Source organism: Eriocheir sinensis, unplaced genomic scaffold, assembly GCF_024679095.1.
Source record: "Eriocheir sinensis breed Jianghai 21 unplaced genomic scaffold, ASM2467909v1 Scaffold880, whole genome shotgun sequence".
NCBI classification, from domain to species: Eukaryota; Metazoa; Arthropoda; class Malacostraca; order Decapoda; family Varunidae; genus Eriocheir; species Eriocheir sinensis.
In genome coordinates, this window is record NW_026112253.1 from 7,741 (window position 1) to 19,638 (window position 11,898).

Here is an 11,898-nt window from a genome sequence, read left to right on the forward strand (position 1 = left end):
TTAGTTTTCTCGTTTATAATTCCTTTCATTCATTTATTTATTCATGCATTTGTTTATGTTATTTATTTTCGTCACTGCTTCGCTATATTTTTTTTATATTCCTACTTTTATTTATCTGTTTACTTCTGTTCATTTATTCCTTCCATGTATTTTTGCTACAGGCTCTCTTGCTCTTCTTCATCTCACCACTTTTATGTATTTACTTATTTCATTCATTTATTTATTTCTCAGTTTTCATTTGCTAATTTAACATAATCTAAACTAAAGCTAACCTTAACATCATTCTGCTTTTTTTTTTTCTCTTTTAGATTCGCTTTTCTCCTCTATTATGCATGTTTTTTTTTCTTTACAGTTCCTGGTGTTTATTGTATATTAGTATTTCACCTTCAATTTGTTTTTTCCTCTACTGTATTTTTTCTTTTACAGTCCCAGTATTTCTCATTATTCTTCCAGTTTTAGATTTCCTTTTCTTCTCTGCTGTAATGTATAATGTGTTTTCTTTTCTGTCTTAACCTAACCTATCCTGACCTAACCTTTATTCTTCTTTATCCGTCCACTTCTAGATTTCCTTTTTTTTCTCAACCATATATTTGTTTTCTTTTTAGTCCTAACCTAACCTAACCTATATTTTCTTGTACTCCTCTTAAGGTCTCCTTTTTCTCTATTCTATAAATATGTTTTCGCGTCAGTCCTAACCTAACGTAACCTAACCTAACCTTTATTTTTCTTTATTTCTCCACTTGAGCTCTCCTTTTTTTTTCTATTCAGTCCTAACCTAACCTAACCAAATCTAATCTAACCTCCATTTTTCTTTATTTCTCCACTTGAGCTCTCCTTTTTTCTATTCAATTCAAACCTTACCTAACCTAATCTAACTTTTATTCTACTTTAATCTGCCAATTCTACATTTTCCTTTTTTCTCTACTATTTTTTTTTTCCGTTCCAGTCCCCGGTCCTCCGTCAGCCATCCGCGCCCTGCCCTCCGGCCCCCAATCTGTGGTGGTGTCGTGGTTGCCCCAGGCGACCAACGGCGTCTGACACACTACACCTGTTTTACCGCCCCCTCAACGCCCACAGGGTATGTACTGCACTGGGGAGACGGAGGAGGAGACTAGGAAGGGGTTGGAAGAGGAGGTAGAAGGAGGAATTGATATAAAGACATGAGAGAGAGAGAGAGATCAAGGGGACGGGGAGGGAGGAAAGGGAGGAAAGAGGTATTGGAGGAAAGGAATGAAAAAAGGAGAGAGAATATGAAAGGAGGAGAGGCAGAGAGGTGAAAAAAGAGATTGATATAGAGGTGAAGAGGACGAGGGAGAAAGGGAGAATGAATAAAAAAGGAAGGAGGTTATGGAGGTGACAGAGTGAAAAGGAGAGAATGTGAAACGAGGTAAAGGGAGGAAAAGAGGGGAATGGGAGAGGAGGTGAAAGGAACGAGGAGAAGGAGAGAGGGAGATATGAGGGGGAAGAGTATGAAAAAAGGGAGAGAATGGGAAAGAAGAAGACCAAAGGGAGGGTGAGGGGAAAAAGGGAGAATGGGAAGGGAGGGTGAAAAGGGACGAGGGAGAGGGGAGGAAGGGATATAAAAGAGGAGAGAAGGAGGTAGGGAGGGAGTGTTTCAAAAAGGAGGGAATGTGAGAGGAAAGGAGGATAGGGAGGAGAGCTTAGGGAGAGAAGGAGGGTGAGGGGAGAAGGGAGAATGAGAGGGAGGGAGAAGAGAAGAGGGAGAATGGGAGAAGAGAGAGGATGAAGAGTAAAAAAAAAGACATCAGATACATCACCACACTTCCCTGTCCAACCTTTTCACTTCATCACCACCACCACCATCATCACCATCACCACCACCACCACCACCACCACCACTACCACCCCCACCACCACCACCGCCATTACCACATACACACCTCCCTTTTCATCACCATATCACGACACTACACCACACCACACTGCCTACATACTCCACCTCCCTACCTTCCCCTCATCACAACCATCACCATTACACTCCTCCTTTTCCTTTCCATCATCCTTCCATCACCACCGAACTCCACTTCACACCACACCTACGTTACCTCCTCACCATCATCACCATCATCACCATTCAACTCCAGCAGGCTCTCCGGACTGTGGTGGTGCCGGTGGAGGGCGCTGCAGGGGTGAGGTCGCCGTGGGAGGAGGTAAGCCGCGAGGTGGACGGTCTTGACGCCCACGCCCGCTACGAGATGTGGGTGAAGGCGTCGACTCGTGTTGGCGAGGGTGAGGCCTCAAGAGTGGTGTCCCAAGCTCCGTCTACTACCGGTAAGGGACGTGAGGGGTGGGTGGGAGGGCAGGGGCAGGCAGGGTGTGTGGGAGGGGGTGTGTGTGTGGGTGTGTGTGGGATTTGTTTGTGTGTGGGAGGGCAGGGGCAGGCAGGAGATTGTGTGTGTGGAGGCAGGGGCAGGCCAGGGGTGTTCTGTCTGCGTTCCTCCCTTTACACGCCTCCTTCTCCTCTCTTCAAGTCCCGGCCAGAGTGAGATCCTTCGGGCAGGCGGTGGAGGTGAAGGCCGGCGCTCAGCTCACTCTCCCCTGCTCTGTGATTGGCCAGCCCGCGCCCCTCGTCAAGTGGACTCACCTGGGCCGAGACACCATCCCAAACTCACAGGTAAGAGGGGATGGGGGGTGGGAATGAGAGGGAGGGGGAGATAGAGGGAGAGAAGCAAATCCGTAACTTCTTCCAAACACGTCATGGCAATATTATCCTTTTCCCCTCTCTTCTCTCCTCTACTTCTTTGCTTCCCATCTATTTATCCACTTTTCTTTTTCTTCCTCTTTTTTCCTCCACTTTTTATTTGTTTACTTCATCTTCTAACTTCATCTATCCACTTTCCTTCTTCATCGTGTTATCGTCACCCTCTCCATCCGCAACCTTTGTCTATCCTCCTTTCCTTTCCTCTTCCTCCACCTCCCTCTACCTCTCTCTCTCTCTCTCTCTCTCTCTCTCTCTCTCTCTCTCTCTCTCTCTCTCTCTCTCTCTCTCTCTCTCTCTCTCTCTCTCTCTCTCTCTCTCTCTCTCTCTCTCTCTCTCTCTCTCTCTCTCTCTCTCTCTCTCTCTCTCTCTCTCTCTCTCTCTCTCTCTCTCTCTCTCTCTCTCTCTCTCTCTCTCTCTCTCTCTCTCTCTCTCTCTCTCTCTCTCTCTCTCTCTCTCTCTCTCTCTCTCTCTCTCTCTCTCTCTCTCTCCTCTCTCTCTCCTCTAATGTCTCTTTTCATCCCCTCTGTCTTTGTCTATCTTTCTCTTCCACCTCTTCTCCACTAACTCCATCTGTCCCCACCTACAGAAGCTTCCGGACCACTCGTTGCACCTGCCCGCCGTGAGCTCCGCGGCCTCAGGTAGCTACACGTGTCACGCCCACAACCCCAGCAGGCAGGACCAGGCTCTGTGGGCAGTGAGGTGGTGGAGACGCCCCCGCCCCCCACCCTTCGGGTCCAATACTCCACCGAGACTACGCTTCACCTGTCCTGGCATACCGCGGGCGACGGGGGGAAGCCAAGAACCGGTGCGCGAGTGAGTGAAAGTGTGGGTGTGACGGAAAGTGAGTGGGGAGTGAGTGGGGTAAATGGGAAAGTGAGAGAGGGAAGGCAAGGGAGGAGAGAGTGAGTGAGAGAGAGGAAAGTGGTGAGAGAGAGGAAGAGTGAGGAGAGAGGTGAGTGAGAGAGGAAAGTGAGGTGAGGAGGAGGTGATGAGAGGAGGAGAGTGATGGAGAGGAGGAGAGTGAGGAGAGAGAGGAAAGTGAGTGAGGAGAGGAGGGTGAGGAGAGTGAGGAGGAGAGTGATGGAGAGAGAAGTGAGTGAGAGGAGGGAAGGTGGGTGAGAGAGGGGAAGGTGATGGAGAGAGAGGGAAGGTGGGTGAGGAGAGGAAAGTGGTGGAGAGAGAGAAAGGTGGTGAGGAGAGAGGAAAGTGGTGAGAGAGGAAAGTGGTGAGAGAGAGAAAGGAGGTGGGGAGGGGAGAGAGAGAGATGTTTTCAGTCTGCTTTTATAGGTTGAAAAAAATAAAGGTTACAAAAATGACAGTTAACAGCATAAACCCATTACACTACCCTTCCCATTCTCCTTTCTTTATGGCTCCCTTTTTTCCCCCTTGTCTCCCTTTCTCCCTCTTTATCTCCCTTTTGTAAACCTTGATCAAACCTATTTACGCCTTTTGTTTTTCCCTTCACTCTTGCCTTCCCTTCCGTTTACGATAACTCTTTCTTTCTTTCTTTTTTTCTTTCTTTCTTTCTTTTTCTTTCTTTCTTTCTTTCTTTTTTCTTTCTTCTTTCTCTTTCCTTTCTCTTTCTTTCTTTTTTTCTTTTTCTTTCTTTTTCTTTCTCTTACTTTCTTTTTCTTTCTTTTTCTTTCTTTCTTTTACTTTCTTTTACCTTTTTTTTTCTCTCTCTCTCTCTCTCTCTCTCTCTCTCTCTCTCTCTCTCTCTCTCTCTCTCTCTCTCTCTCTCTCTCTCTCTCTCTCTCTCTCTCTCTCTCTCTCTCTCTCTCTCTCTCTCTCCCGACTATCCCACTCCCCCCTTACTACTCCCTTCGTTCCTTTTTCTCATTCTTTACTATCTCATTCCATCATTCCTCACCTCTTCCACCCTTCCAACCCTCTCCTTTCCTCTCCTCCCTCCCCAATCTTTTCCTCTCCCCTCGTTATGTTTGATCAACTCACCCCGAATTCTCTCTCCCCACCCCACCTCCCCCTTCGTCCCCTCCCTCAGGTTGGTCCCGTCTCCTGGGGTCTGTTCCCTTCTCCTATAATTCCTTCCCCTTCTGTCTCTCTACGGCATATGACCACAGATGTTGCGCCGACTAAACGAAACTTTCCAACTTTTTTCCTCCTTCAGGTTACATCATACGGTACCGGCTGGAGGGTGGGGAGTGGCTGGAGGAGGCGGTGGAGCCGGGCGAGACGACCCACGTGCTGCAGAAGCTTCGTTGTGGCTCCACCTATCACCTGCAGGTCGCCGCGAGGAACCTGGTGGGCCGCGGACAGGCCTCGCGCACCGTCAACACCAGAACTCGAGGCGCTGGTGGGTGGTGGTGGTGGTGGTGATGTGATGGTGATGGTGGTGCTGTAGTGGTGTATATGTGTGTGTGTGTGTGTTTGTGTGTTGGTTTGGATTTGTAGTGTATGAGAGAGAGAGATATATGTATTCAATGAGAGAGAGAAAGAGAGAGAGAGAACTGATGGTTGGGAGAGGAGGAGGGAGAGTTGACAGCTGCCGCCACCTCCAGTAATCAGTCAGCTGTTGGTGATGACTGCGTGGTGGTGCGTGGTGGTGACTTTATGTGGTGATAGGGATGGCGCAGCGACAGGGAGTGGTGATAAATTGTTGGTGTTGGTGCATGTTGGGTGTGGTGGTGGATGGTGGTGGTGGTGGTGATAGTCTATGTAATGGTGGTAGTGATGATGATGGTGATGGTAGATATATTGTGGTAGGGATGGTGGTGATGGTAATAATAATGGTGATGGTGATAGTCTGTGTAGTGGTGGTGGTGATAGTGGTGATGATCAAGACCTATAAAAAAATAGTGGTAGTGATGGTGATTGGGATGTTTTTCTGCCCATATTTTTGCTTTCTCAGTGATTGTAGTTGTGGTGTCACGTCATACATCCACACATCCACATAATACAATCACCAGTAATACCTACCATGCCCAGTGCGCATATTTAAAGCAGAGACTCGTTAGCTCGTGATCCTGAACCAGTTTCGTTTGCTCGGGTTCGTCTTTCCACTCCGCTTCCGATTTTTCAGCCTCTCCAGTGTTCCTGGTGAGGGCGTGCTGGTGAGTGCGTGTGGAGTGAGTGCAGGCGATATACTTGTGTGCGTAAACTCAGACGCTTTTGGTTCACACAACAAATATTTCCGAAGGCCACAGATTTTACTCTTCGTGTTCCATTCCTATTTTCTTAATCCTGCCCTTCCTGCTATTGTCCTCTTTCGTTTACTCTGTATACAGCCCTTCCTGGTATTGTCTATCCGTCCCTCGCAGCGCCAAAACAACTCCGCCACGGTCTTTGCCTCCCCGTTTGCGTTTCCTCGTTACTAACCTTCATGTTCCTCCCTCTACCTCGCAGGCCCACAACAAGCAGAACTAACCTAACTGCTTTTATCCCTTTCCCTATCCCTCTACACTGCCCTTCCTGCAACTGCCTTTCTCTATTCGTCTATACTACCCTTCTAACTTTCGTCTTCTCGTTTTCTCCCAGCGCCCCGGCAGCCGCGCCACCAAGACCTCGTGAGCGTCAACTCCTCCTCGGTGACGCTGCAGCTGTACACGTGGCCCAGCGGCGGGTGTCCGATCGTCCGCTGGAAGGTCGAGTATCGCGCGCACTCCGAGGCCTCCTTCAGCGCCGCCGCCTCGCACCTCGCTGGGGACACGGACTCCTACACCCTCGGGGACCTGGCGCCCCTCACGTGGTACCAGCTGCGCATCACGGCCCACAACACCGCCGGGGCCACCACTGCCACCTATGATGTTGCCACGGCCTCGCTGACTGGAGGTGAGTGTGTGAGGAGGGGGTTTTGGGTGTTGGGGGTCAGGGATTGGGTACGAGGGGGTAGGGGATTGTGGGGATTGAAGATTGGGGTGTTGCGGACCGGGGGAGTTGTGAGGTTGGGGGTGATTCTCATTTGTTTGTGTTTTCTATGTTTGACTTTTTTCTGTTGTTCTTTTCGGGGACATAAGTGAGTGGACCAGTTTTGAGGGTACAAGTATTTAGTGTCATTTGATAGTGGCGGAATGTATAGTTTTTGAGATCGATTTAATGCTTTATTAACTACCAAACTTGTTTCCCCACAGTTCATAATTTCATAAGTTATTCAACGGAAAGGCTATTCACCCGCACCACTAAAATCCTTCGTTATTTTATAATAGTCGCTAAACATCACGGAAACAGAACAGCTTTTACATAAAATACAAACAAACCCCGACATTTTCATCACAATAGTTCAAAAGGTAAGTCCACAAATGAAGAGAAAGACGCTCCATCACACAACACGTTCGACCATTTTCCTTTGTGTGTTCCGAGTGTTACATTCTCCTTTTGTTGCGAGTGTTGCGAGTAACGAGTTGTAAGCCGAGACAGGTAGGCCACGCAACCCCTTCCTCCCACCTCCCTCACCGCCCCCTCGGCTTCCCCGTCCGCAGCCTCTCTTTTCCCCTCGCTCCCCTCTCACCGACCTCGCGGCTTCACCTGAGAAATTTTTTGGTATCGCGATTGACCTTGCTGATGCTTCGATTATCCAATTGTGACCTTTTCTGTCGTTTTCTTAGGGAGGCGAGTTAGGGTTGTTTTTATTGTTTTATATTGTCATTGTCTTTACTCCTTTGCCATAAAATGTATATATATTAACCTCTATGTTAGTGTTAATGTATTTTTTGTTGGGGCAGCGACTTAAGGGCTTTTGTTTTACCCTTGCCTTACCAACCTCACCCTACAGTAAAACGTATATATATGAACCTCCAACCAAATATTAATTACGGATATTTTCACTGTGTTATTGCAGTTTTTCTAATATTAATGTTATCTTCGCCTCCCGCCCCGCAGCCACCCTCGCGCCGGAGTCCGTGGTGGAGGTGGTGGACCGGCGCGGCTCTCCCCTTTACCTAGACCCGCACATCCTGGCGCCCGTGGTCTCTGGCGTGGCCTGCACCCTCGCCCTCCTCCTCTGCGTGGGGCTTCTCGTCTCCAGAGGGTAAGCGGTGCCTGCCTGACCCTCGCTGTGTAGAATAGAAAAAAAGAGAAAATGATACGCTATCGAAATTGGGTGCTTTTTTAAATTGTTTTATGTGTGCTTGTAAAAATACACCCAATATATTATTTTGTTTTTGTTGTATCGTTGAGCTGTATCCTAAACTACTTGTTCAAATGCAGGCTGTTTATTTTTGTGCTTAGGTTAGGTTAGGTAGGCTTGCTCGTTTGAAAGTTAGTAATACCAGAGAAACATCTGAAGTTTCTATTCACTAAACTCATCATTCATATGGACATTTAAGAACTTTACTTATCGTACTTCTAAATGCAGGCGTACGTATTCTTAGTGGGCTAGGTATAAGGCTTTCAGGGTTAGGTTAGGTTAGGTGTGCTCTTTCAGAATCATATTACCACTGGAAACATTAGATAAGCATTTAAGAGTGGCGTTGAGTGTACGCAGTGTTAAATCGTATATTGTTATCTCTCTTCTTTGTAAATACCGAGATTGCTGCCACTTGTGTTGGTCGGTGCTGTAGCTAAGCACTAATAACGTAGTATAAGTCATCCTCCTAAAAGTTTGTTCTACCTCTGTCTTGTCTTTTCTTATTTATACGTTCGTTGTTCTTTCCTACTTTTTTTTTTGTTCTGTAAAATCTACTGTGTTCAGTATCCCATTTGCCTACTGTAATGGTGTTTGTTTTCATTTTCCAGGCGTGCGCAGTTCATGAAAGGTGCTGACGGTGGTGGAAGCAGCGGCGGCGGCGGGGCAGGAGGCGGAGGCGGAGGAGGAGGCGGAGGCGGCGGCAACACGTACAGTCGCTCCCTCGCGGAGATCCAGAACCACCACAACGACAGCCAGGAACAGCTTTCGCCCCCGCCCGGCCCTCGCAGCAAACACGACGAGGCCTATTCCGGTACTGTTCCTGTCCGTGTGTCCTGTTATTGTTACTTATTGGTTTCAATGTCACTGTTTGGTGTTTTATCGCGTTTTTTTATTATTCTAGATGACAGGACCGCACTAGAAAAATTACATACCTCAAACTACCTGAAGTCACCTTTGGAATACTAGTAACGCAATACCAAGAAATCAGTAGCCCAATATAACGAAAAAAGAACCCTATTTCAGAGGCACCAAATCCTGACTAACGTTGCCAGATTGTCGTACTCTGTCTCTTTATGTTCGCCGATTTCCAACCCAAAAACTGCTTTCATCACCCAAATAACTGCCTTCATATATGGCTAGCGCTTAAATGGTTAATTATTGGTGCTTCTTGGCAACAATTATGGGCCAGAAACCGGTAAATACGCGGCTCTTGAGTACGATAATCTGGCAACGGTGATCCTGACTGCTGAGGAATAGTAACGTAACACCCATCGAATAGTAACACAATCAAACTAAAAAAAGGGTCAGGTTTCAAGCTTACGAATCCCAATCTCTCAACTTAACAAAAATAAAAGTTACCCACAAAAATATTGAACGTAGCTCCACCAAAAGAGGACCAACAATAGTCTCATTTCACTTAAGTGGTAGCATCCTAACCATCCTAACCTAACCCAAACAGTAACCTGACCCCCTCTCTCAACGTAACAAAAAAAAAAAAAAAAAAAGTTACCCACGAAAATATTGAACGTAGCTCCATCAAAAGAGGACCAACATTAGTCCCTCATTTCACTTAAGTGGTAGCATCCTAACCTAACCCAAACAGTAACCTGACCCCCTTAAATAGTAAACTAACGCCTTTGTAAAGTAGTAGGGAGAGAAATTTGGGGTGATCAGGTCTTACTCTTAAAACAATGCGGTCCTGTTATCTATAATCTAACAAACTAATAATAATAATAATAATAATAATAATAATAATAATAATAATAGTAAATCTTGGCCTAACTAATGCTGTAATACTAATGATTAATACTAACAAATCTTGGCCTAACTAATGCTGTAATACTAATGATTAATACTAACAATGCTGACTTTGTTGTTGCTGCTGTTCTAACTAATAGCACTAATATACTGAAACTGTTAATACCTCTGTTAATACTTATGATTTTCACTCGCGCGTGATCATAACCAATCATCAACTTTATTTATGCCTTTAGTTTTCAGTATTTAGTGTGTGTGTGTGTGTGTGTGTGTGTGTGTCCATTACTACTAAATCACTGTGTAGTTCTGTGGTGCCGTTAAATGTGTGACAAAATCCGTGTCTTTGTGCTTCTTCTTAGTTCTCCTCTACGTGTTCGTCCTTCCCACTTCCCCCAGAAAAGCTTGTTACAGTTCGTCCACTTTTTATCCCTCTATCTCTGTCTTGTCTGTTTTTATACGTCAGTTCGTTTTTCCTTCCGTTTTTCCTTCATTTTCTGGTCATGTGTTAAGATCTAGTGTTGTTTTTTTGTGTTTTATCATCATCACGGTGTCTACTTTTCCTGTTGATGTGTTTTTTTGTATGTTTATTGCGACAGACTTAAACCTTTCTCGCGGTCAGCCTGAATATTAAGTTTTCTTTGTATAGTGTCACTTGCGGATGTCTTTTCTTCTTTTTTTGTCTTCATTTTGCTTCCTCGAGGTTGTGATGGTGCTGCGTTATGGCTTCAGCTGCGTCCCGTTGTGTTCACTCTTATCTCACCCTCATCCTCATCCTCCTCGTCCCTATTATCGTTATATCATGAGTCAGTGATGTAGAGAGACTCCCCCTTCCTTTCTGTGTGACTTGCATTGACGTTCCTACTCAAGACTGCGTGCGTGTCATTACTGTGTTGTTATCTGTTAGTCTGTGTTGGATGCGTGCTTCTTGTTTACTGTATCTGTAGGCTGCGTGTGACGTGCAGAAGATAGTTTACGTCTGACTTAATACTTAGCTTACTTGTGATTTGAACTCCGTTAGATTTATTTTACTTTCCCGGACACGACTTTTGACTTACTGAAGACTACTACTGATACTTACTTTTGACTTACTGAAAACTACTACTGATACTTACTTTTGACTTACTGAAAACTACTACTGATACTTACTTTTGACTTACTGAAAACTACTACTGATACTTACTTTTGACTTACTGAAGACTACTACTGATACTTACTTTTGACTTACTGAAAACTACTAATGTTACTTGGTGAGACGTTTTGACTCTGCGTTGACTAGGAATGGCTGAGATATACCCAACCATGAACTCAGAGCAACTTTTTTTGTTAAACTCGTCCATAGCCTGACACTGACATTGACCCGTAAACAACCTTAGCCGATTATTGCCTCAGTTTAGTATAACGTATAGACTGAGAAAGACGCCCTTTTGTCGGGTTTCCTTGGGGTGACTATAGCGTTCCCCTCCATCCACCATTCCCCGTGTCCTCCCTCCCTTCCGCCCTCCGCCCTTCCCTCTCCCCGCTCCTCCCGCCTCACCGCCGCCTCGTCTCGCCCGGCAGTGGACGAGCCCTACGAGATCTGCCCCTACGCCACCTTCAGCATGCCCCAGGGACCTCGTGCCCCGGGATCAGGGAGGGGCACACTCGACTACACATTACAGTTTCACACCTTTGGCCACCAAGAGTGTTTCGAGGGCCAGCCCGCCCCCCCCAGGTCCTCCATCCTGGGCGGCCGGCGGCGTGACGGGGGTGGAGGATCAGCAGCCGGTGCCTCCGTGGGTCAGACCTGACCCCTGCCCTACCCTACCTCCCTACCCCACCCTACCATACCCTGCTGCCTACCCTGCCCTGCCCTGCCCTGCCCTACCAGTTCCTACCCTGCCCGGCTCTTTCCTACTCTTCATATCCCTTTCCTGCCCTTCCTATCCCTTCCCTGCCCTTCCTATCCCTTCTATTGCCTTCCCTGCCCTTCCCCACTCTTCCTATCCCTTACCTGACCTTCCCTAGTTACCTCCTCCACCTCCTTCACAGCCCGAATAACCCTCCTCCTCCTCCTCCTTCTGGTTCCGTAGCTCATCGTAAGGTGGTCAGTCTGTCTGCGTTGCCCTCCCCTCCTCTCCGATGCAGATTTTCTAGACATACCTGCTCCCCTTCCCTTACCCCACCCTTGCCCTTCCTTACCTTACCCTTGCCCTTCCTTACCTTACCCAACCCTACCTTTCATAGTAGCCCTTCAGTCCGGCCAGTAAAGGATCTGATTGATTTTACTAGTTCCAGCTCTTTAATTTCTCGCTTTGTCTGGGAATGGCTTCGACTCGCTCCAACGAAGCAGCTTCAC